This window comes from Neofelis nebulosa, chromosome X (genome assembly GCF_028018385.1).
Source record: "Neofelis nebulosa isolate mNeoNeb1 chromosome X, mNeoNeb1.pri, whole genome shotgun sequence".
Taxonomy (NCBI): domain Eukaryota; kingdom Metazoa; phylum Chordata; class Mammalia; order Carnivora; family Felidae; genus Neofelis; species Neofelis nebulosa.
Genome location: NC_080800.1, coordinates 38,594,108 through 38,619,410, shown reverse-complemented (window position 1 = coordinate 38,619,410; position 25,303 = coordinate 38,594,108). Strand labels below are relative to the sequence as shown.

Genomic DNA, 25,303 nt, shown 5'->3' with positions numbered 1-25,303 from the left:
TTGTGTGTAAACTTGGTTTAAACAGAGCCTGATGCCTCACCTGCTTTGTGAGCACCTGCTTTGTGAATGCGTTGCCTAAAGGAAAACCACCTTGTCCTTGAGACAACACCAGTGCTCCTACCCCCTGCACTCCTTGATGTGAAACCCCTTGACTCCTGCCTATATGCTAATCTATAATCTGCGCTTTTTTACAAGATGGAAAAAAGTACATAAGTTCGTAAAAACGGTTCATTCTCCAGAGTACCTTCTGGAGTGAACAGTGTGTTTCTTGGGCAGCTGTCCTAATTTAGGGTGGAATAAAATTCTCTTTGTTTCTTTTAATGTTGATTTATTTATATTTGAGGGAGGGGAGGAGCAGAGAGAAAGAGAGAGGGAGATAGAGAATCCTAAGCAGAATTTCCTATCTGTTAGCGAGAGTCGGGGCATGAGCCCATGAACCAGGAGATCGTGACCTGAGCCGAAATGAAGAGGCAGACGCTCAACCCACTGAGCCACCCAGGCGCCTCTCTCTTTGTTACTGTTAGAGATTCTAAAAGGTTTGTTCATTTTGCCTCTACAAAAGCAAAAGCAAAAAAAAGTCTCTTTTTGTCCCCTCCTGCTTCCCCTATTGCTTATTCCATTCTTTCTCATTTCCTGATTCTCTCATCCTCTAGCTCTCACAACCCCTTTGCACAACCAAACTTCTAGAACGAGTTGGTTACACTTGACGTTTTTCCTAGTTCTGCTCCCACTCTTTAGAGATCTGTATTCTGGCTCTACCACTAGGTTCAGTCTGGTTTTGCCAAGCTTTTTTTGTTTTTTGTTTTTAATGTTTATCTATTTTTGAGAGAGAAAGAGAGAGAGAGAGAGAGAGAGAGAGGGAGAGAGAGAGAATCCAAAGCAGGCTCCAGGCTCCGAGATGTCAGTACAGAGCCCAACATGGGGCTCAAACCCACGAACCGTGAGATCATGAGCTGAGCCAAAGTCAGGGGCTTAACTTACTGAGCCACCCAGGCACCCCTGGTTTTGCCAACTTTTGTCAATCAGCTGCTTATCACTGAGCTAATGAACATTTGTTAGCTGTCATTTTCTTTGGCTTGGTTTTTTTTTTATGTTTTATTTTTGAAAGAGCAGGGAAGGGGCAGAGAGAGAGGGGACAGAGGATCGGAAGTGGGCTCTGTGCTGACAGCAGAGAGCCTGATGTGGGGCTCGAACTCACGAACTGCAAGATCATGGCCTGAGCCTAAGTCGGCCGCCTAACAGACTGAGCCACCCAGGGGCCCCATTGTCTTTGCTTTCATCAGCACTCGTCTCCTCTCCCCTGGAAGCGCTCTTTCCTTTTGTTTCTGGAGCCATCACACGTTTCGATTTCTACCTCCTTTTCCGGAGGCTCTCTCTCTGACTCCTTCCCTTCTGCCTTTTCTGGATGTTTTTTTTTTTGTCTTTCGTGATGTTGACTTAGGGACCCTCTCTTTTCACTCTATGTCCTCTGAGTGGGTGATCTCATCTTCTTGTCTGGCTTCCTTTACCAAACACAGGGTGAAGACTCCCAAGTCAGATCTTCCATGAGAGCCCCAGACAGGAGTCATCCGCCTGCCACTAAAATGTCATCACTTGTATGTGGGCACTAGAAGTTCACTCAACAGGTCTAGAATAAAATTCCTCATTTCCCCCAACATAATTGCTACCTCTCCTCTCCTTTATTATCTTAATGATCTGCACGATCATCTACCTGGCTGAAAAAATCACTTCCTCCAAGAAGCCTTCTGTGATTGTCTGCCCTAGTTTAGGTCTCACTGCCATGTATTCCTTTAATTCTCTTCCAATAATGACATGCACACGATTTTATTACAGCCATTTATTTAATTATCTATATCCTTCTATACAATGTAAGGTTCATGAGTGCATGAACTTGTCAATCTAAAGTTGTCGGGAGGCAGTAGTTTAGGAAGAACGTTCATTTGGGATCAGAGTATTGCAATTCGGGGTACACAGATTTGGGTAGCAACCCATATAGTGTCCCACTGAGGGAGCAAAAGTCAGGGTTTTTAAAGTGTAAAAGGAATGCCTGTATATGTTAAGATTTTTCTTAATGTTTATTTTATTTTTGAGAAAGATAGAGCAGGGAAGAGGCAGAGAGAGAGAGGGACACAGAGAACCTTAAGTGGGCTGTGTGCTGACAGCAGAAAGCCCGATGCAGGGCTCGAACTCACGAAGTCCGAGCTGAAGTAGGACGCTTAACCGACTTAGCCACCCAGGTGCTCTTTGCTCCTTGATGTTTTGACACGCCACCAGTCGTCTACTGATTCTGGTTTTCTTAAAATTGTGAAGACTATTTTGAAAATATTATTAGAGCCTGAACATCTTAACATGGTTTTTTAGTTACGCTCAGCATTTTTCTACCTCAATGATTTGAAGGTTTATAGATGAGCTAAGGCAATAAATAGTCCCAGGGTAGCAAGTTGTCTCAAAAGTGTAATTTAATGCCTTCTTTTCAAAAGCAGCTGTTTGGTGTTGTGAGTATGCAGTTCCAAATCCGAGATTATTTAACCTAGATGAAAGTAAGAGCATCTGACCAGTGAGGTTGAGGGACTCCAGGCTTTTCTGAAGAACCGGACAGCCAGATGTTCCCCTTGGGTCCAAGGCCATGCCACTTGCTCACCAATCCCATTTCATTTTCCAGTATCTGGATGCATGGGAAGGGGACAGTCCCCAAATTCTGTTGCATTTAGGTTTCAGTTACATGGCTGGATTCTGGATAATGAGTTGGCATGCGAAACTGAGCGGAAGACACGTTTTCTGAATGGTAGAGCTTCAGAATGGTGGAGCTCCTATGCCTTGGGTGACTTCAGTGTGCAGCACAATCTTCCACTGAGTGTTGCTGATCACCTGATTTAAGTAAGGAATAATCTTTTGTTGGGTTAGGCTGCTGAGATTTGAGGGTTTTCTGATGAATCTACCCATCATTGATAGGAACCTGGGACCAAACTGAAAATTTATTTATTTTTAAGTGTATTTATTTTGAGAGAGAGAGAGTGAGGGGGGCGGTGGAGAGAATCCCAAGCAGGCTCCACACTGTCAGTGCAGAGCCCGACTGGCAGCTGGAACTCACGAACCCGGAATTCACGACCTGAGCCGAAACCCAAGAATTGGATGCTTAACCGACCGAGCCACCCAGGCGCCCTCTGAACCGAAAATTTGGAACTGAGGTTAGAATTATACTCTGGTTCCTAGGCAAACATTTCAGAAAAAGCTACTTTACTCCACAACGTGGGAGAGTTTGTAAGTAAACCAGCATTTTGCTGGGGTCCTTCCCTTTTTTAAGAGAGATCATTTACTTACTTACAGATATAACCAGAGGGTTTCGTTTTATTTTTTTCGTATGTTCTCTCCAAAACTTTTTTTTTTTTTTTTTAGAGGCTTAGTGTTTCCTGTGGCATCCGGCTTAACTGTGGGAAGACTTCCAGGGCCAGAAATCACCAGTGTTTTCTCTTTTGGAGATATGAGGTCTGTCTTCTGGGTACCCCATCCCTAAAGGGATAAAGTGTTTTTAGAAAAGAGGAACAGAGAGCCGAGAGAGAAATTAAAGTTCTTGCTTCATTTGACTTTCCATTTCCTGAGAGATGTACCTAGAGCCCTTGATCTTCCCTTGGAAACGGTCACTCTCCTCCAGCTCCCCCCAACTGCCATTTGGCTTTTCTATCCTTAGCTTTGCCTTTTGCTTCCCAAGTACCCTTTGTTTCACATCTCTCAGTCTGAATACTCTCTCTTCCTTGTCAAAAAAATCGCATCCCATTTCACGTGGAAAGGCCTCTGTGTTCAACACAGAGATGCACCACCGAGATCCGTCTGGAAGAAAAGATGTGCTAGCTAGTGGTGAGGAGTGCAGTTAGCAGACAGCTTCCAGCCCTTGGCTCTTCCAGGGTGGGCCTTGTCTGCAGAGAGCTGCCTTGTGGAGGTCATGCCCTTCCGGGACAGCCCCCGTCCAATGGCCGATGGAGGCCATGGTATAAACACCCTGTTATTTTGGCCAGATGGGAGAGAACTCTGGCGATCAATTTTTTTTTTAGGATTTTACTTTATTTTTTAAAGTTTATTTATTTTGAGAGACAGAGAGAGAGAGAGAGAGAGAGAGCGAGCAAGCAGGGGAGGGGCACAGAGAGAGGGAGAGAGAGAAAGAATCCCAAGCAGGCTCCACACTGTCTCAGTGCACAGAGCTTGATGTGGGGCTTGAACTCACGAACGGTGAGATCATGACCTGAGCTGAAATCAAGAGTTGGACGCAAAACCACCTGAGCCACCTGGGCCCCCCCAAAGATTTTATTTTTAAGTAATCTCTGCACGCCACGTGGGGCTCGAACTTACAACCCTGAGATCAAGAGCAGCCTGCTTTACCGACTGAACCAGCCAGGTACTCGGCAGGCAATTCTATCTTCAGAGATTCCCCTTGGGATTGAATTAATCAGACCGGCTCGGTAGCCCAGCTTCTCCTTTTGTTCCCCTTCCTTTCAAACATGTTGATTGCTAATAAGCATCTTGCACCCCAGACTCTGTCACAGCATCTTCTTCCTGAGCTCAACCTGTAGGAGGCTGTCTGGATCCTGTCTGGTTCCTGAATTTGTCTGCCAAGTATCCTGCATATTTCTGGGTAGAACTTGCTTGATGTTTATGGCTGGTTGGTCAGCAGGCAGTAGTGGGAGTAGGGTGTGTGAACGGGTGGAGACCTACTTTTGTCCAAGGGGACTGTTGTCAATAACAGCTCCATTACTCAGTGACCTAAGCACCTCTTTTTTTTTTTTTTTTTTTTACATTTATTTATTTTTGAGAGACCGAGAGAGACAGAGCACAAGTTAGGGGAGGGGCAGAGAGAGAGAGAGAGGACACAGAATCCAAAGCAGGCTCCAGGCTCTGAGGTGTCAGCACAGAGTCCGACGTGGGGCTCAAACTCACGAATCGTGAGATCAGGACCTGAGCCAAAGTCAGACGCTTAACCTAACCAACTAAGCCACCCAGGTGCCCCGTCTTAAGCACCTCTCTTAAGTGCTGCCATTCATTTCCTTTAGAGATCATACAGTTCAGATACATACTGGGGAAAAAACATACTCCCCCAATTAACAAAGGGCTGTCTGCTTTAAGAAAATTTTTTTTAATGTTTTATTTATTTTTGAGGGAGAGAGAGGGAGGGAGAGAGAGAAAGAGAGAGAGAGAGAGAGAACGAGTATGGGGGAGGAGCAGAGAGAGAGGGAGACACAGAATCCAAAGCAGGCTCCAGGCTCTGAGCTGTCAGCACAGAGTCCGACGTGGGGCTCAAACTCACAAATCGTGAGATCATGACCTGAGCCGAAGTGAACCACCCAGGCACCCCAGGGCTGTCTGCTTTTAGAGACAGTGGAAAATGTGGGTTTTTATTTTTTGGTTTTTTTTTTTGTTTGTTTGTTTTTTGTATTATTTGAGAATAATACAACTGCTAACAGTCATATTTCCGCTGTAATCCAGTGATTCAATTCTGCCATAGAAAAGAAATTAATTGGGATAGGTGAAAGTCATAACAAGTGTTAAGCATCAATAGTAAGCTCATAATAGGCGAAATTCAGAGGATGTGTTAAGTACAGATAGTGAGTAATCATGTGAAGCAGGCAGAATATAAAAGGTTTTAAATTTAGATAGTAAGTCATCTAATTAAAAAAAAAAGTTTTAATGTTTCTATTTATTTTTGAGAGACCGAGAGAGACAGAGTGCGCGTGGGGGAGGGGCAGGGAGAGGGAGACACAGAATCTGAAGCAGGCTCCAGGCTCTGAGCTGTCAGCACAGAGCCCGATGCGGGGTTCGAACTCCGTCATGACCTGAGCCGAAGTCGGAAGTTTAACTGACTCAGCCACCAGGTACCCTAATAAGTTAGTCCTCTTAAGATAATAAATGGAATATGTAATTGAACAGACAAGACCGTTCTTATGAGTAGAGGGTGGTGATGGGAAGACCAAAGCCACATTGCCATCATGCTACCTCTGGCTGACAGTTATGTCACCCCTAAACTGGCCACCCATTGGTAACAAACATCCTGTAGGGGAACAATTATGGATTCACATGTGTTCTTCCCAAGAAAAACGAATGACTCTCATAGCTGTTGAACAGGCGTACTGACAAGCTACACGTCCAAGTGTGCTTGTCTCTTCGTCTCCCCAACTGGGCAAGTGTATACCTGTAATCTCAGGAATCTTCAATGTGCGAGCTGAGAGCCCACAATACGTAGTTTGTAACTACACCATCATTGGGGTAAGGCTGATGTGGAGAGGGGGGAGAGAGAGAGATGGACAGAAAGAGAGAAATATTGAGGGAGAGTGGGAGAGGGAGAGAGAAAAGGAGAACATTCGAAGGATTCAGATGTGTGGTTCTTCCACCCCTGCCTGTACACTATTCTAAGTATATTAAGCTATCCCATTTCTACCTTCTTGTTCCTCACTGTAGTTTACTTATTTTTTATTTTTATTTTTTAAATGTTTGTTTTATTTTTATTTATTTTGAGAAAGAGACAGTGTGAGCGAGGGAGAGGGAGAGAGAATCCCAAGCAGGCTCTGTACTGACGCGGGGCTCGATCCCATGAATCTTGAGACCATGACCTGAGCATTTTAGTCAGAAGCTGAAATCAAGAGTCAGACGCTTAACTGACTCAGTCACCCAGGCACCCTTCCTCACAGATTTAATAAACTGTGTCTTTATTATTTGTATCATAATGTGGTTTGTCAGTCTTTCTGTTCTGTAACCTCCAGGATTTTGGGATACCTTGGCTGATAGTGATGATGGCCACCATTTTGTCAAAGTGATTTCCCACATGATAGAGTAGGTCACCATTACTTTGCTTTCTTACTAAGCAGCTCGGCACTCTTAAGCGGCAATCACAAGGCAATACCACTAATATTTAATCAGAACTTTATCTGCTTTACAGGCAAACACACTCATTTTTGCTTTAGGTGGTAATGGTTTTAAAATAGGTCCAGGGGCACCTGGGTGACTTGGTCGGTTAAGCGTCCGACTTCGGCTCAGGTCATGATCTCAAGATTCGTGGATTCGAGCCCCTCCTTGGGCTCTGTGCTGACAGCTCCCAGCCTGCTTCAGATCCTCTGTCTCCCTCTCTCTCTTCCCTGGCCCCGCTCATGCCCTCATTCTCTCTTTCTCTCTCTCTCTCTCTAAAATAAAAAATAAACATTGAAAAAAAATTTAAATAAGTCCACAAATTTTTTGCTCCTTCTTTCAAGATGTGGAGTTGAATTTCCTCTTTGAGTGTGTGTGGGCTGGGCTTCGAGACTCACTTCTAATGAATAGCATGGCAGAACTGATGCTATCTACTTCCAGGATGAAGTCATGATGCCACTGTGGTTTCTTCTTTGCTTCTCTCGGCCTTGGATCGTTGTCTCTTGGGGATATCAGCTCTTGTTGTGACCCATGGTATGTGCCTGTGCTATGACTCATCTGGTAGCAGCTGAGGTCTTTGGCCAACAGTCACATGAGTGAGCTTGGAGAAGGCTTTCCTTCTCGGTGCCTGTAGGGTGACTTTAGCCCTGGCCAACATTATGACCTTAGGGCAGCCCCCGAATCAGAGCTACCCACTAGGCTGCTTTCAGATTTTCGACCAACAGAAACTTTTCAATATTGGTTGTTTTAAGACACCAAGTTTCAGAGTAACTTGTTATTCAGCCCTAGGTAATTAATACAATGATCCAGTATGACAGGTTGCCGAGGATGAGGGGTTCTTACATATGAATATTCATGAGAACAGGGTTCTTCCTATCCTGTCTGACTTTATCTGGTTAAACACAGAGAGAGCAAGGAAACCATCCATTTGTAGAGAAGAAAGAATCAACATTTCCAGGTTTTGTGGAATTGCTGGAAACTCTATGTTTAAAATAGGTTCATTTTCATAAAGCTGTGCCATTGTCATGATCTTTATTTATTTTTTTTTTTTATTTTATTTTTTTTTTTTAAATTTTTTTTTTCAACGTTTTTTATTTATTTTTGGGACAGAGAGAGACAGAGCATGAACAGGGGAGGGGCAGAGAGAGAGGGAGACACAGAATCGGAAACAGGCTCCAGGCTCCGAGCCATCAGCCCAGAGCCCGAAGTGGGGCTCGAACTCACGGACCGCGAGATCGTGACCTGGCTGAAGTCGGACGCTTAACCGACTGCGCCACCCAGGCGCCCCTGTCATGATCTTTAAAAAGCTTGGAATAATTTGCTGTGCCCTTTCTGCGTTTGAATGAGAAATGATATCCCCCAGGGAGTCCATGCCTCATGAGAAGCAAAAACCTTTTGGGGATTTAATGCCTTATCGTGGTCCCCCAGATTGATACTTAACCTAAAATTGTAATTAACACATCAAAACCCAAACTTCCCCTCCTTTCGCATGGAAAAATCTGATTACCTAATATAGTATTAGGTTTACGTCAAGCTTCGGGGAAGCTCTAAGATTCAATACTTGCAGCAAAGCTGATTTGTTGTCCCACACAACTGAGTATATGTGCTTCTAGTTACCATGGCCTGTCTGTCTTGTGGTAATGCCAGAGTCCTGTTTTCTCTTTGAAGATTTGATGAAAAGGTCCAAGATGTTGGGGAGGAAGAACTACTTTGGCCTTCAGTGACTCTTTCACAGCCCCACTTTCCATCAAGGGTTAGCTAAAAATTTTGAGGGGTGACCGTATGCCTTGATTTTTTTTCCCTAGCAGTGCTCTTGTGCAGTTTGGATGGTTCTAGAAATGTGTAGCTTATATAGTACTTTTAAAACTTGGTGGCACAAATACGTATTTTTGTGCTCAGATTTGAGTGCCCTCACTGGTTTGTGAGTTCCTCTCGGGCTGTGTGGAACAAAGAAAGCACAGACGGGCTTTGGAAACAGACAGATGTGGGCTGGTCCTGCTGCTTTACTAGAAGTATGACTCAGGCGCAGCACATCATGTCCTTAAGGTTTGGTTTTTGTCATCACCAGAAAGAACACAGTGATTTTAGTTTCACAGTGGATTTCTAAGGGCTTGGTGCGATCGTAGATGCTCACAATCTGCGACACGGTAGACACTCCTTTTTTCCTCATTTACCCATCACTGTAAACCATCACCATGCCTCTTACTCGTACTTACTCCATGACATTTCATGGCGCCTGCTGTAGTGTTTCACAGTGAATATTTATTCAATTTGTTCTTTTATTTTTTTATTTTTATTTTTTTTTTTAATTTTTTTTTTTCCAACGTTTTTTATTTATTTTTGGGACAGAGAGAGACAGAGCATGAACGGGGGAGGGGCAGAGAGAGAGGGAGACACAGAATCGGAAACAGGCTCCAGGCTCCGAGCCATCAGCCCAGAGCCTGACGCGGGGCTCGAACTCACGGACCGCGAGATCGTGACCTGGCTGAAGTCGGACGCTTAACCGACTGCGCCACCCAGGCGCCCCTCAATTTGTTCTTTTAAAAAAATGTTTTATTTATTTTTGAGAGAGAGAGTGATGGGGAGGGTCAGAGAGAGGGAGACACAAGGATCCAAAGCAGCCTCTGTGCTGAGAGCAGAGAGCCTGATGCGGGGCTTGAACCCATGCACCGTAGAATCATGACCTGAGTTGAAGTCGGTGGCTTTTTTTTTTTTTAATGATTTTTTTATTTTTGAGAGAGAGAGAGAGAGAATGAGAGAGAGACAGAGTGTAAGCGGGAGAGGGGCAGAGTGAGAGGGAGACACGGAATCAGAAGCAGGCTCCAGGCTCTGAGCTCTCAGCACAGAACCCCACGTGGGGTTTGAATCCACAAACGGTGAGATCATGACCTGAGCCGAAGTCAGTCGCTTAACCGACTGAGCCACCCAGGTAACCCAGAATTTTTTTTAAGTTTATTTATTTATTTTTTTTCAGTAATCTGTACACCCGATATGGGGTTCCAACTTATGGCCCTGAGATCAAGAGTCGCATGTTCTTCCGACTGAGCCAGCCAGGCACCCCTTGAATTTATTCTCATCTTTTAATCATATCAGTACCACTTTGGAGTTTTACAAACTCTGATGGGATCAGAAATAGTTATCGAGTAACCAAATTACTGTGTGCTGTCTGTGTCTGTGTATAATCATACTACCTAATGAATAGCATGGCATCCATCCTTAGCATACAGCCTTGCTAACACAAAACAAATCAGTCCAGACAGGAGAATCATGGGAGTGCATAATTCTGTCCTTTAGAAACTGCTACTCGCCTTCCCCCTCCCCATGTCATTCAACTTATCTTTTAGAAACAGATTGGTTTACTTTTGTTAGAATATTCATGAGTTCTTCATCATTGTTATCTGAATACCATTTTTATGGTAACCAGAAATAGTGGTTTCAGTGAACTCAGGTAAATCTGATTCTTTATTTATTCTTTAAAAAAATATTTTTTATTATTTCTTTATTTTTTATTTGAGAGAGAGAGAGAGAGAGAGAGAGAGGGAGAGAAAGAAAAGACACGGGGGTACAAGGGATCAAGCAGGGAAGCGGGGGAGGGCAGAGAGAATCCCAAGCAGGCTCCATGCTCAGCACTGAGTCTGATCCGGGGATTGATCCCACGACCCTGAGATCGTGACCTGAGCCCAAATCAAGAGTGAGATGCTCAACCAACTGAGCCAGCCAGGCGCCCCCACTTAGAATTATTTTGATATCTGTGTTTAACCGATTTTGCCCTCTCTCCCATACAAGTCCGTAAACTCCATCCCTCCTTATTTTCCTAGTGCCTCTTGCATCTTGTGGGGAATGGTACAAAACACTGGCTTGCCCTGTGTTTTCTTCCCATTCATCATATCTTTATACGATCTTCCTTCCATCTGTATGTGATGGATAAAGAATAAAGGTTTTGATAGATTGAGAACTGTTGATATTTACCTTTTCAGTAAAAAAGCTTTCACTGAGTCCCTGGACAGCTTAGTGATGGAGTTTGCCAGTAAATAAAACCTAACTAAGAGGTTTTAAAACTCCTTTAAATATTAAGAAAAGCTACAGAATATATTGAGGAAGGGTAGCAGAGAATGTTAGCTTTGGGGCGCCTGGGTGGTTCAGTTGGTTGTGTCTGACTTCGGCTCAGGTTATGATCTCACGGTTCTTGGGTTTGAGCCCCACGTTGGGCTCTGTGCTGCCAGCTCGGAGCCTGGAGCCTGCTTCAGATTCTGTGTCTTCTTCTTTCTCTGCCCTTCCCCTGTTCGTGCTCTGTCTCTCTCTCAAAAACAAACATTAAAAAAAAATTTTTTTTTAAAAGAGTGTAGCCAAGCATCATTTAAAGTTTTCTGAATGTTGTCAAAGTAGGGACTTTTTCCTTGTGTTGGTGTTTCGTTTAGGTACGCTGGCTCTTTTTCTCTGGTTAACTTTCTTCTGTTTGTGTTTTTCCTCTGTCAGCCCCTGGTCTTTGGGAACTAGGGGTCCAGTTGGGTAAGAAGGTGGTTAACCATGAATTAGAGCACAGGGTCAATTTTACTTAATCTTAGGTGAAGATGAAACATGAGCATTTCAAAGTGTAGTTAATGCATGGGAATTGGAGCAAATAAGTGGAAGTAAGTTCTAGTAGAACAAGGATTTAACAAGGACAACAGTGAATCCAGGCACTTTTGAGTTTTTTCCTGCTCTTACTCTTTTTTTTTAAATTTTGTTTTAATGTTTATTTTTGAGAAAGAGAGAGAGAGAGACAGAGCATGAGTAGGAGAGGGGCAGAGAGAGAGAGGAAGACACAATCCAGAGCAGGCATCAGGCTCTGAGCTGTCAGCTCAGAGTCCAACACGGGACTCGAACCCATGAACGCTGAGATCATGACCTGAGCTGAAGTCAGACGCTTAACCAACTGAGCCACCCAGGCGGCCCGCTCTATCTTGTTCTTAAATGAGATTAAATTTCTACATCTAAATCTGGTGTCTGCCATTCAGTTTTACTTATTTTTTTTAAGTTTTTTTTCTGTTTATTTTTTATTTTAGAGAGAAAGGACATGAGCAGGGGAGAGGGGCAGAGGGAGAGAGAGAATCTCAAGCAGGCTGTACACTCAGCAATGAGCCCAGTGCAGGGCTCGATCCCATGACCCTGGGATGGTGACTTGAGCTGAAATGAGGAGTTGGATGTTTAACCGACTGAGCCACTCAGGAACCCCAAAATTTACTTTTAAGTAATACTACCCCTAACGTGGGCCTCAGACTCAGGACCCCGAGATCAAGAGTCCTTTGCTCCTCTGACTGAACCAGCAAGGCGCCCCTTCCATTCGGTTTCCAACTGGAAAGCTCAGGCCTGATACTTAACTTGGGCCAGATAAGAAACCAGACTTTAAAATTGGATCTGAGGAAACTTGGTTTTTAGAGGTGCTCACCGTGTGGGACAACCATTGATCAGGGATTCGAGACACTTTTTCCATTATTGTTTCTTTTTTTGGTTCCCTTACAAGTCGTTTCTCTTCTGAGTACAATTAACATTCTGTGCTAGAGCTCATTTATATTATATGCGGATTATCCCAGTCCCAGTAGGATTTATCTTGAAATTGGTGTTCCTTGGCTTTCTTCTTGGCATTCAGACTTGCATCAAAAGGATCCAGGTCATGGTCCATCGCCAATAATAACTTTACGTAGTGTGGTGTTGTATTCCTCACAGAGCGTTTACACTTTTGTTCTCATTTCCTCTTCAGGCATCTTTTTTATTTTCACTTTTTAATTTTTTTTTGAGAGAGAACACGCAAGCAGGGGAGGGGGCAGCGAGAGAGAATCCCGAGCAGGCTCCATGCCCGATGCAGGGCTTGATCTCATGACCTTGAAGTCCTGACCTGAGCCAAAAACAAGAGTCGGATGCTTAACTGACTGAGCCACCCAGGTGTTCTCATTTTGTCTTTAGGCACCTTGACGTGGGATCTGTACTTCAGAACCGTGACCAAACTGAAGCTTTGGAGAGGGAGTTGCCCAAGGACGTAGAGCGAGTGCGCGACCGAGTTGGGATGAGACTGCAGATTTGTTTATTTTGCCTAGCCAAGCAAGTTCTTGGTCTTAACTACTCCCCACCCTCCCCATGGTCCAGGAGTGCTCATGTGCTTGCTCATCTCTGACAGTAGAAATGGCCTCAGATTTCCAATAACGTTCAAATGTCAGTGACGTTCAGATGTAATTTGTCTCTGGCTCTGAAATCAGTTGTCCCAAACTAATCTAATAACTTGGGGCTTTCTTTGTTTAATCAAATCGTTAAGACAGGCAATAATAAAAGACTTTCTCCAATGCCAGCAGGGGTTAATTCTATTATTTCAACTGTTTCTAGTGAAAGTTTTGCTGCTGTAGAATAACTGGAAAATCGAGTTCTTTTCTGGTCTGATTGACCCTTCCTTTACTAGCCTCTTGCTCAATCAGTCGCCTTGATAAGTCTCTCCTAGTGTACTTTTTTTTTTTTTTTTTTTCAGAATACGAGTTTGCCTTTGTAATATGGTTAGGACTCAATAGAAAGCATTTGATCTTGGGTTTCTTCATTTGCAAAGCTCTAATGACTTCCCTTTTTCCTGCTCTTAGTACTCTTAGAACCTTTTACGCCCAGTCAGAGTTAGACAAAGACATTTTCATGGAACATTTGGCAGGCAAATTATGGGCAGCAGAAAGGCTGTGCTTGGATGTGATAAAGTAAAAATTATCTTAGATTGAGAAAGGAAAAATCTGACTTGTCATCCAGCAACTTGGGATAACAGATAGAGATAAAGACAGCTGCGTATGATCGGGAAACAGTATTTTTCTCCAGGTTCTTGCAGTTGTAAAATATCATAAGAACCTTTTTTTTTTTTTTTTTAACGTTTATTTATTTTTGAGACAGAGAGAGACAGAGCATGAACGGGGGAGGGTCAGAGAGAGGGAGACACAGAATCGGAAGCAGGCTCCAGGCTCTGAGCCATCAACCCAGAGCCTGACGCGGGGCTCGAACTCACGGACTGCGAGATCGTGACCTGAGCTGAAGTCGGACGCTTAACCGACTGAGCCACCCAGGCGCCCCAAGAACCTTTTTTTTTTAATGCTTATTTATTTCCTTGAGAGAAAGAGAGGGAGGGTCAGAGAGAGAAGGAGAGAGAGAATCCCAAGCAGGTTTTGTCAGTGTGCAGTGGGTCGCGGTGCTCGATCCCACAAATCGTGAGATCATGACCTGACCCGAGATCAGGAGTCAGATGCTTTGCCGACTGAGCCACCCAGGCACCCTGAATTTTGTTGTTGTTGTTGTTAAATGTTTATTTATTTATTTTGAGAGCAAGAGAGAGTGCGAGTTCGAGCAGGGGATGGGCAGAGAGAGAGGCAGAGACCGAGAGAGAGAGAATCTCAAGCAGTCTCCATGCTGTCAGCTGGTTCTCAGGAACCTTGAGATCATGACCTGAGTGGAAGTCAAGAGTCGGATGCTTAACCAACTGAACCACCCATGTGCCCCAAGAACCTTTTTTTTTTTTTAAAGCAAAAGATGGAAATTTCTTCAGTTTATTTTATGATGCTAACATTAATATGAAAATGAAGGTCATAATACAAAAAGAAGGAAGGAAAGAAGGTAGAGAGGGAGAGAGGATGGAGGGAGAAATAAAGCTATAGAACAATATCACTTAATTGCAAATAGACTCCAGCAATATATCAGAAGAGAACCCAGTATGACTAAGGGGCCAGTGTGGCGGAAGATCAGTTAAACTATTAGCCTAATCCATTTAAGTTATAAATTAAAGTGATAAACACCCCATATGACTATAACATGCACTGAAAAGGCATTTGGTAAAATATAACCACAAGTCCTTTGAATGACTAGTTCTTTTTTACTCACTAAGAAACTTTGTTCTCTGTTCATCCCATCATTTATCTAAACTCCACTCTCCCCAAACTCGTAACTACCTTTTCCTTTACTGAGAGATGATGCCCCATCGTTCCTCTGTTGTTTCTTCTCACTAATTGCAGTGGGTCAACAAGCCTGACTGTTAGACCACAGGTTTGTCCCTGGTGGCTTGAAGCTGATTGAACTAAGATAGGGGAAGGAAAATTTTTCCTTCTAGCCTTCAGGGTCTTCCAGCTGGTTTTAAAATTGCGGGTACCTGCGTGGCTCAGTTGGTTAAGTGTGCGACTTTGGCTCCGGACATGATGTCACTATTCGTGGGTTCGAGCCCCGTGTCGGGCTCTGCAATGACAGTGCGGAGCCTGCTTGAGATTCTCTCCCTCCCTCTCCCTTTGCCCCCCCCTCAATAAATAAATACACTTCAAAAAAATTAAATTGACACGAGACTATTTAACAGGAGAAAAAAAATCCCAAAGTTTTAATTGAAATGAAATGGCCAAAACAGTCAGATTTTACACTTTTTATTTTTATTTTTATTTTTTTAATTATTTTATTTTATTATATGAAGTTTATTGTCAAATTAGTTTCCATACAAAGATTTTACACTTTTTAGGCAAAGAGACAATAAATCTTGGTTGGGGGGCACTGACAGGACAAAAAAAAAAAACTTCGGGAGTGTGAAAAATCCCTAAAAGGAAAGGTCACTTAGAATGAAGTGGGGAGGCCAGCAGGGGGAACTCTCCACCCTCTACTACTCATGGTCAATTGCAGACCAGACAGAAAGAGGAAGACAGACTCCCGTGTATCCCAGCCGTCCCCTTAACAGCCCAGCCAATGACAGTGAGAACTCAGCCAATGAAAAGCCACTATACTTTCAACTCCCAGTTTACTCAGATGGGCCTTTTGTTTATTTTTATTACAGCCTTCAAAACCTAAACATCCCCCTTTCCTCTATAAAAGAGCATTCTTTTTCTTTGTCGTCGGACTTGCTTCTGGTTTTCCCTTGGCTTGCTTGTCCCGGATTGCAATTCTCTGCTCTTCTCAAATAAACCCATGTTTGCTGGTAAAATGACTGGCAGTTTTATTTTTAAGGTGAATAGGAGAGTTTCCAGTAGTAAGGAACTCTAAACAGAATTTTGGCTGGGATAGTAAATTAGTAAAAAGTAACAGGGGTCGTTTACACAGTCATCTTGGCTTTAAATTTACCATCTTTGATGGTAAGGATGTCTCTTTACCTCTTGATACAGGGAGGGCACCTTTCATATGGGAGACATATTTCTCGCTTTCTAGAGACAAAGGGGAGCAGGGTCAGAGTGTTCTTTTTGCATTGGCTGCTTCTTAAGTAACTTTTATTCAAAATAGGGTCACCTGGGTGCCTCAGTCGGTTGACTATCTGACTTTGGCTCAGGTCATGATCTCACAGTTCATGGGCTCAAGCCCCACATGGGGCTCTTTGCTGACGGCTTAGAACCTGGATCCTGCTTTGGATTCTGTGTCTCCCTCTCTCTCCGACCCTGCCCTTCTTGAGTTCTCTCTCTCTCTCTCTCAAAAATAAATACACATTAAAATAATTTTTTTAAATAATACGTTGGGGTGCCTTGGGTGGCTCAGTCAGTTAGGCGCTTGACTTTTGATCTCAGCTCAGGTCATGATCTCACAGTTTGTGGGATTGAGCCCCATGTTGGGCTCTGTGCTGACAGTGGAGCCTGCTTGGGATTCTGTTTCTCCTCTCTGCCCCTCCCCTGCTTGTGTGAGTGCGTGTGCGCTCTCTCTCTCTCAAAAAATAAGTAAACATAAAGAAAAGAATAAAATAAAATAACATGTTGGGGGCGCCTGGGTGGCTCAGTCAGTTAAGCATCTGACTCTTAGATTTCTGCTCAGGTCATGATTTCATGGTTCATGAGATGGAGCCCCGGGTCAAATTCCTGCTTGCAATTCTCTCTCTTCCTCTCTCTTTGCCCCTCCCCGACTTCTCAATAAATAAATAATAAAATAGTATGTAAAAAAAAAACCCTGTCAATGTGGTGCATTTTGGGGTAGCCTGACTTTGGTCCTTAAAATGGTCAGTGGGTTGGTTGGTTTTCTTGGAAAAAAAATTGTTCACTCAAAAAACACCAGTGCAAGACTCTTCCTTGAAGGAGAGACTCCGAAGTCTGTCTGATGTTGGCTGATTGTTTTGCAAGTTTCCTGTGGCCAAAATGTACCTCAAACTGCTTATTTGAAAGAAGCTCTTCCCCTGGTGTGCTCCCGACCATTGCTCAATTCACAGCCAGCTCAATTTTCCAGTTGAGAATAAGGAAGAAGTCAAATACATTATGTTGGCCTCTAGATACAGGCTTCTCTTAGAAAATGGCATTCTTCACCCAACTGGTCAGTGTTTGCTACACCCTGATGAGAATATTCAGTGGTCCGATGAGTTGGTCTTTGGAAGGACAGCTTCACTTGTGACATAGAACACTTTTGAAAAACAGCCTGGTCTGATTTTTGACCACTCTTTCCATGGCCACATACCAGTTGTGCCCTGTGCCTGTCAGTGTTAAAAAGATCAAGTTCACGGCTTGCAGTCCATTTGGTTTTCTTTTCCTGTTCTGCCTTATTTCTCATCTTGGGTCCAGAAGTCTGGGAAACGTCAGGAAACTTCACTACTTTTCTTTTTCTTCAATAAGTCTAAAACACTCTGTCACTTTTCATCCACAAGTGACTTTTTCTCTTAAACTCCCATAGCTGTTATAAACTACCGAAGCAACCAGCTGTGGAGAAAAATCGAGCCTAAAGTCATTGACTTAAGTCCTATCCTTTCAGGTATTAGTGGCTTGTCTTGTCCTGCAAGGACTTTTAACAAAAAAAAAATTTTTTTTAATGTTTATTTATTTTGGGGAGGGAGGGGCAGAGAGAGCGGAAGACACAGAATCTGAAGCAGGCTGCAGGCTCTGAGCTGCCAGCACAGAGCCCGATTTGGGGCTTGAACTCAAGAACTGTGAGATCATGACCTGAGCTGGAGTCGGACCCTCAACCGACTGAGCCACCCAGGTCTCCTTGTCCTGCAAGGACTTTTGACTTTGCTTTTAACTTACTGTGTTACCTTGTGCATGTTTCTTTCCTTCTCAGTTTAAAAGTCCATGAAAGGTAAGTTGTTTCATTCTTTGTGCATGGCTAAGCTTTGTTGGACCCTGTTATTTTGCAGGATTTCCTATTTGGTTTCCTGAGGCCCCTGGGGCTCTGAGTCAAGCTTTGTTTTTGCAAAGGTCTGCTCAGCTGCATGGTGACTCTTTAACACATGAGGGCTTTCTGTGTGGCTGCAGTTTCCATTTGAGACTCTCTGGGCCTCACATAAGGCCACTCTTTCAGGCACCTAGGGGTAACCTTAAACTATCAGCAGTTTTGTCTCAGGACAAGGGCCGAGTTCAGCTGTAGCCATGTTGTGATAGTCCTTGGGGCTTAGAACCAGTGGGGGACCCCTGGGAAAGAAGAAGCCTGTGGGGTAGGGTAACAGTGAGGGTGTGGAAAACCTGGTTGCTTATGGGGATGAGGGTGGCTGGTAAGCCAGAGTGGTTCTAGAGGGGCCAGATGGTGTTGGAAGCAGAGGGATGCCTAGAGTAGCAGGCTTCATGCTGTGTGAAACTTGGATGTACGAAATCTTAAAGGCAAGTGGCTGGTTAAAAAGATGGAAGGTAATCCACTCACTTCATAAGGGTAGCTAGTCCCAAAAGCCAGGACGTCTGGAGCAACAGAGCCTGTTGATGTGAGGAGACTAAATGACAGGTGGGCACTTCTAGGGTATTCGGGGAGGAGTCATGTCCCCCAGGTACTATCTATCCGATGAACATTCAGTGGAGACGCCAGAGGGATAGAAACTGTAATTGGTGTGGAACTGTGTTGGGGGTAAGTAATTAGTCCCTAAAGTGGAATTGGCACAACATTCACGCTTGGGGGAAACAATGGCATGGGTATTCTTCAAACCCCAGTAATGTGCCTTAGATGCCTGGGAGTGATGGGGGAGGAGACCTAGGTACAGACTTTTGAAGAGCCTTGATCTTATCCTCAAAATGTGGTTTTTGGACAAGGGGCACCTGGGTGGCCCAGTCGGTTAAGCGTCTGGCTTTGGCTCAAATCACCATCTCATGGTTCCTGAGTTCGAGACCTGTGTCAGGCTCTCTGATATCAGTGGGGAGCCTGCCTCAGATCCTCTGCCTCCCTCCCTCTCTCTGCACCCCCCCCCCCAAATTAAGTAAAGTAAAAATATGGCTTGGACTTGAAATACAGTGGTTTAGTCCACAAGTTGTAAAGTTTTGCTAAGCAAGGTTTGGTGGTGGCTGGAGTCCATGCGGTACCTGTGTTAAGTGTGAAATATGCCATGTCTTTGAAGATGTCCAGTAGGATAGTGTCCCAGTAGCCACGAGAAAATTCATACAAGATCCAGAGATGTTCGGCGTTTGAACGAGGGTCAAAGCTTTATGTTCCCATCCTTTGTTCTAAGCCGGATCGAGGTGTCACAGAGTTTCGCAAAGTTTCCTCGTTATGTCAAGTATCATCACCAGGGGTCTCTATTCCAGGTGTGTCAGAAGGAAAAGATGAATACGAGCCTCCTGGAGCTATTGCCGCTACCTGAAGCAAGATCCTATGGAGACTACTGCCCAGGTAAATTGTGTTAATTCCAGCTATAGCCTTGCATTTTTTTCCTGGCTTTGGGTGGGCACCCGTTCATTATCCAAGCCAGATTGTTTTCTCCAGTTGTAGTAGTAGCCGAAAGCCCTTCCTGAAGTCTGGCAAGGCCATAGGTATCCCAGAAGTGTAGTTCAGTAAAGACCTGTAACCTTCAGATGGGAAGGATCCAGAACAAATGAAGGATGGGCAACACTCTGATCTTGATGTGGCAGAGGTTTCACCCTCCTTTAGCCATGCCCTGGAACCATCCCTGGTGTTCGTGTTAACAAACTCAGTCTGTCTGGATTCCAAAGGGGAGTCTCCTCTGGTTATGGGCTAGGAAACTAGGAAACTTGTGGAAACTAGGCCAGTCGTGCAGGTATAGAAAACATAGAGGCAACTCCCTTGTTTCTGTGTTTGAAATATTTGTAGAGACAGATCATTTAAAACGTGAATATGAGGAGGAGGGTGCTGTAAGACACATAGATAGGTCTTGGTGGCACAGCTCAGAAAATAATGACAGGATCTTGGGGTAACGCCAGTAGGTTAATATCTTGAAGAACCCTATTTCCAAAGGCTCAGTAAAGTCACTAAAGTAAATCAGAACTCTGTTTTACAGGGGTGGTCTTGTGAGATATCGCCCCATCCTTAGCAGGGGCTATCCATCAGTCCAGCATTTTCTGCCGGCCTGTTGGGCCAAGTCTTGGTAGTCCATCCTGTTGGACTGGAGACAGTTACTGGGCCCCATTGCTCAGAGGGATGAAATGAGCATGGGGGTGGGAGAGACCATGTAGGATCCTACTCGTCAGTGTCTAGTGCTGGGCCAGGGTGCTTCCTAGCCACAGGAACAAAAGCTTTCTGAGCCTGGGGCACCGCATTGTAACAGCTCACTTGGGGGTTGTGCTCCCCTGGGTGCTAGTGTGAACGCAGCTGGCTGTGGGGGCCGTCTCCTACTCAGTGGGGATAAGCAGGAAATGTGTGGAAAGGGAATTTAGCTGACCTGCAACCATTCTCAAATCTACTCTTTTATTTTATTATTAAAAAAAAATTTTTTTTTTAACATTTATTTAATTTTGAGAGACAGAGAGAGACAGAGCATGAGCAGGGGAGGGGCAGAGAGAGAGGGAGATACAGAATACGAAGCAGGCTCCAAGCTGTCAGCACAGAGCCCGATGTGGGGCTTGAACTCATAAACTGCGAGTTAATGACCTGAGCTGAAGTCAGATGCTTGACCGACTGAGCCACCCAGGCACCCCTTATTTTATTTATTTATTTATTTATCTATTTATTTATTTATTTTAAAGTCTTTTCTTATTTATTTTGAGAGTAAGAACATGAATGGGGGAGGAACAGAGAGAGAATCTCAAGCAGGCTCCACGCTGTCAGCAGAGAGCTTGACTAAGGGCTCAATGTCACAAACCATGAGATCATGACCTGAGCTGAAGTCAAGAGTTGGATGCTTAACCAGCTGAGTCAGCCAGACACCCCTCAAAACTGCTTATTTAGAGGTTGGTCAGCCCATTGGGCTTGGTCACTGCTCCCTTTGCCTCTGTGCACCTCTTCCTGAGCTTAATAATTAAGCCAGTGTCATTGCTCATGCATGTATGTGCATGGAGCACACGTCTTGTGATGAAAACTCCCGTGGCTTCTCTATAGAGTACCAGATTTCATGACAGAGTTGTAAGTCTGTCCCATGTCCTCCCTTCTTAGTAAGCTGGGACTTGTAGAATGTTGCCGTTCAGTTTCCCATGAATTTCAAATTCTGCATTTCCGTATTCAGTTATGACAGTAAGGAACAGCAGGTCAAGTGGGTGGGCTTGATGGGAATTACTCTGGGGTGGTAGCAATCATGCAGGCCCTGCAACATCAGAGAGTTATTATTACTGGAGGTTATAGGGCTGGTATTCTTTTTTAATGAAAAAAAGTTATTTATTTATTTTGAGAGAGACAGAAAAAGTGTGAGCAGGGGAGGGGCAGAGAGAGAGGGAGAATCCCAAGCAAGCTGTGCACTCTAAGCCCAGAGTCGACGATACGAGGCTCAAACTCGAGAACCGCTGACATGGTGACCTGAACTGAAATCAAGAGTCGGACGCTTAACTGACTGAGCCACCCAGGCGCCCCAGGGCTGGTATTTCTGACCTGATGGCTTCTCTGCAGTCTAGTCTTTTCAGGATTGACAGAGTTTTCAAACTGTACTGTCTTCACGGGAGCGGTAGAATTGAAGAGGTTGGTTTGGTCTGATCCAATTGATCGATGAATGGGACCTGTAACAGGAGAGGAAAGTGTGGTTTCAAAAGCTGCAGCCTTCCTTCAACTCAGACTTGCTCCCTGACCAGGGGAAGCCTGTAGGCTTGGAGCCATCCTGGAGGTGGGGGGTAAGCAGTTTGGGCCTCAAGCTCAGATCCTGAGCCTAGGAAATGACCTGGTCAGTATAATGAAATTGGACATGTACCAGACCTTGGGCTTCATGGGCCATTGGTTGGCTACCTTTTGAATTCTGCACTTGATTGACAGGACTCTAGTGTCTATCTCTAGAACAAATCTGTCCCTTTTCAAACAGGAGTCATCTAGTTTTATTCCTTATTTAGCTAGATCTCCCACGAGTCTGTTAGAATCCTGTTTAAAAAAAATTTTTTTTAATGTTTTTATTTATTTTGGAGAGGAAGAGAGAGAGAGAGAGAGACAGAGCAGGAGTAGGGGGAGGGAAGAGAGAGAGAGGGAGACATAGAATCCAAAGCAGACTCCAGGCTCTGAGCTGTTGGCACAGAGCTCAACGTGGTGCTTGAACCCATGAATCGTGAGATCATGACCTGAGCTGAAGTCGGATGCTCAACCGACTGAGCCACCCAGGCGCCCCAGGTCTGTTAGACTTCTTGTTGGAATCTCCTCCTATCTGAAAGACCTCCTGACGCATTCATCGTACTACCTATTTGGTCATTTGCTTGGTAGGGCCAGGGAGGGTAGCCTCCTCTTTACAGATTCCCAGTGTTTTTTTTTTTTTTTTAAGTTTATTTATTTTGAGAGAGAGAGAGGGAGAGAGAGAGAGGGTGGAAGCTCAGAGAGAGGCAGAGTGAGAATCCTATGCAGGCTCCACGTCGTCAGCATGGAGCCCAGAGCCTCATGTGGGGCTTGAACCCACAACCCTGGGATCATGACCTGAGCCTAAATCCAGAGTCTGATGCTTAACTGACTAAGCCACCCAGGTGTCCCTGATTATCTGTTTTTTCTGGTGTATGCATTTTCATCCTTTTTTGACTGGTTCTCCTTTTTTCTGAGACCACGGGATGGGGACTTCGTCAGTGGAAGTGTGGAGGTTTCTCTTCAGTGTAGTGAAGTGTCTATGTGCATCCTGGAGAGTCCAGATTCTGGGGCTTCCCTAAGGAATTGGCCTGTAACCCCCAGCTGCCTCAGGCACAGAGTAAATGACCCCAGGATAGTCCTGCTTTGCTCCATAAGGTTTTGTTTTTGTTTTTGTTTTTACTGGGGCAGGAACATACAGTTAGATGCCATCAGATCACCGGGACTTTGGCTTCTATTTCTAACTATCTGACTTGTTTGGCAAAACTTTTCTTCCTTACACCCTTAAGACAGCAGTGAGGATGTACAAACTAGCATCACCTCTGCTACTCACAGTGGTGATGATACTAAACAAAACCTGAGAGATTTTTCTGAAAAATCAGATGTAGCTCTGTAGAGTCCTAAATTGCCATTTGGGGCCGGTATCAGAATCTGCCTTTCACATTGGCTTGGAATGATCACAAACAAGCTGTGGTGCTGGGTGGCTCAGTCAGTTGAAGGCTGACTCTTTATTTTTTTTTATTTTTTTATTTTTTTTAATTTTTTTTTTTTTTCAACGTTTATTCATTTTTGGGACAGAGAGAGACAGAGCATGAATGGGGGAGGGGCAGAGAGAGGGAGACACAGAATCGGAAACAGGCTCCAGGCTCCGAGCCATCGGCCCAGAGCCTGACGCGGGGCTCGAACTCACGGACCGCGAGATCGTGACCTGGCTGAAGTCGGACGCCTAACCGACTGCGCCACCCAGGCGCCCCGAAGGCTGACTCTTTAATTTGTCACAGGTCATGATCTCGTGGTTCTTGAGATCTCAGGGCTTGTTGAGCCCCTGTGTGGGGCTGTGTGCTGACAGCGTTGAGCTGCTTGGGATTCTCTCTCTCCATCTTTCTCTGTCCCTCCCCTGCTCATGCTGTTTCTCTCAAAATAAATAAATAAACATTAAACAAAATCCAAACAAGCTATTTATCTGAAATATGTATTTGCATCTTTAATGGTGAATGGCTTTTCATGTAGAAAAGCTTCATGTTTTCCTTTGCTCCTACTCAAATTGGCAATATTGGCCATTCCAGTGTGCAACATTAGATTGAGGTAGGAAGTCTGAAGCTCATTGTCACCAGCTATATTTCAGTATAACATTTAAAAAAATGCTGCAGTGATCCCTCCTGTCCTTTGGAAGTTCCTCTGTTCAGTTGCTGCATGGGGCTTGGTTTCTTTTTCCCATGGACCAGTTTGACAGCCTGAAATCTGTGGGTAGTTCAGAATAATGTAAATAAAGGTCCAGATGAAACACATGGGCCTTCAAAGAAAAGAATTTGAAAGGTACCAATTTTAAAACAAGTTTGTGATAGAAAAATATGTACCTCAGTGCATTAAGTAATAAGACCGTACATTGAAGCCCAGGCAAGTTACAATTTAAAGACACCAGTGTGGGGGTGCCTGGGTGGCTCAGTCGGTTAAGTGTCTGACTTCGGCTCCGGTCATGATCTCATGGTTTGTGGGTTCGAGCCCCACGTCGGGCTCTGTGCTGACAGCTCGGAGCCTGGAGCCTGCTTTGGATTCTGTATCTCCCTCTCTCTCGGCCTCTCCCTTGTTCACGCTCTGTCTCTCTCTGTCTCAAAAATAAATGTTAAAAAAAAAAATAAAGACACCAATGTGAAGGCTGCTTAGCTTGAATCCTAGCATTCAGTTGGACTGGTCTTTGGATAAGACAATATGCATGTCCTACTGCACAACCAGTCAGTTCTAATTTTCTTATTTTAATGCATTCCAGGGTTGAAAAATCTCGATTTCACAAATTGTTTCATTTAGCAAAGATTTTTTTTAATGTTTAATTTTGAGAGAGAGAGAGACCTAGAGTGTGAGCAGGGGAGGGGCAGAGAGCCGGAGACACAGAATCCAAAGCAGGCTCCAGCCTCCGAGCTGTCAGTACAGAGCCCGATCGATGGTGGGGCTTGAACCCACAAACCTCAAGATCGTGAAGATAGCCGAAGTTGGGTGCTTAAATGACTGGGCCACCCAGGCGCCACAAAACTGTTTCATTTTTTAAAATCTATTTTTAATTATTTTTTTTTTTTTTGAGATAGAGTGGGAGCTTGAGTGGGGGAGGGGTAGGGAGCAAGGAAGGGAAAGAATCCCAAGCAGGTGCAAGTTCTCAGTGCAGAGCCTGACGTGGGGCTCGAACCCAGGAAGCGTGAGTTCATGACCTGAGCCGAAGTCGAATGCTTAACTGACAGAGCTACCCAGATGCCCCTCACAAATTATTTCAAAAGGAATTAGACCTTTCCTAATTCATATTGCAATGTAAAAACACTTACTCTCCAGGGTTTTTTGAGTTAAATTCCAGTTGTATTAAAGCATTCACACGAAGATCAATAGGCTATTTTACAACTCAACAATAGAGAAATAACCCAATTAAGAAATGGGCAAAGTATTTGAATAGTCTTTTCTCCCAAGAATATATACAATGGCTAATTAGCACATTAGCCATTTGAGAAAAGGAAATCAAAACTACCGTGAAATATCACTTAACTCCTACTAGAATGGCTGAAAAAGAAAAGACTGTAACAAGTATTAACAAGGATGTAGAGAACTGGAC

General features: G+C 44.3%; 1 long non-coding RNA gene across 1 annotated transcript in view; it reads left to right on the top strand.

Annotated features, from left to right (window-relative positions):
* Positions 1-25,303, top strand: part of LOC131501917 (uncharacterized) — a 144,668-nt gene that overhangs the window by 29,200 nt on the left and 90,165 nt on the right. The window contains exon 3 of the long non-coding RNA XR_009256927.1: positions 19,323-19,407. This is a non-coding gene — a long non-coding RNA (uncharacterized LOC131501917). The remainder of the gene's footprint in view (positions 1-19,322; positions 19,408-25,303) is intronic.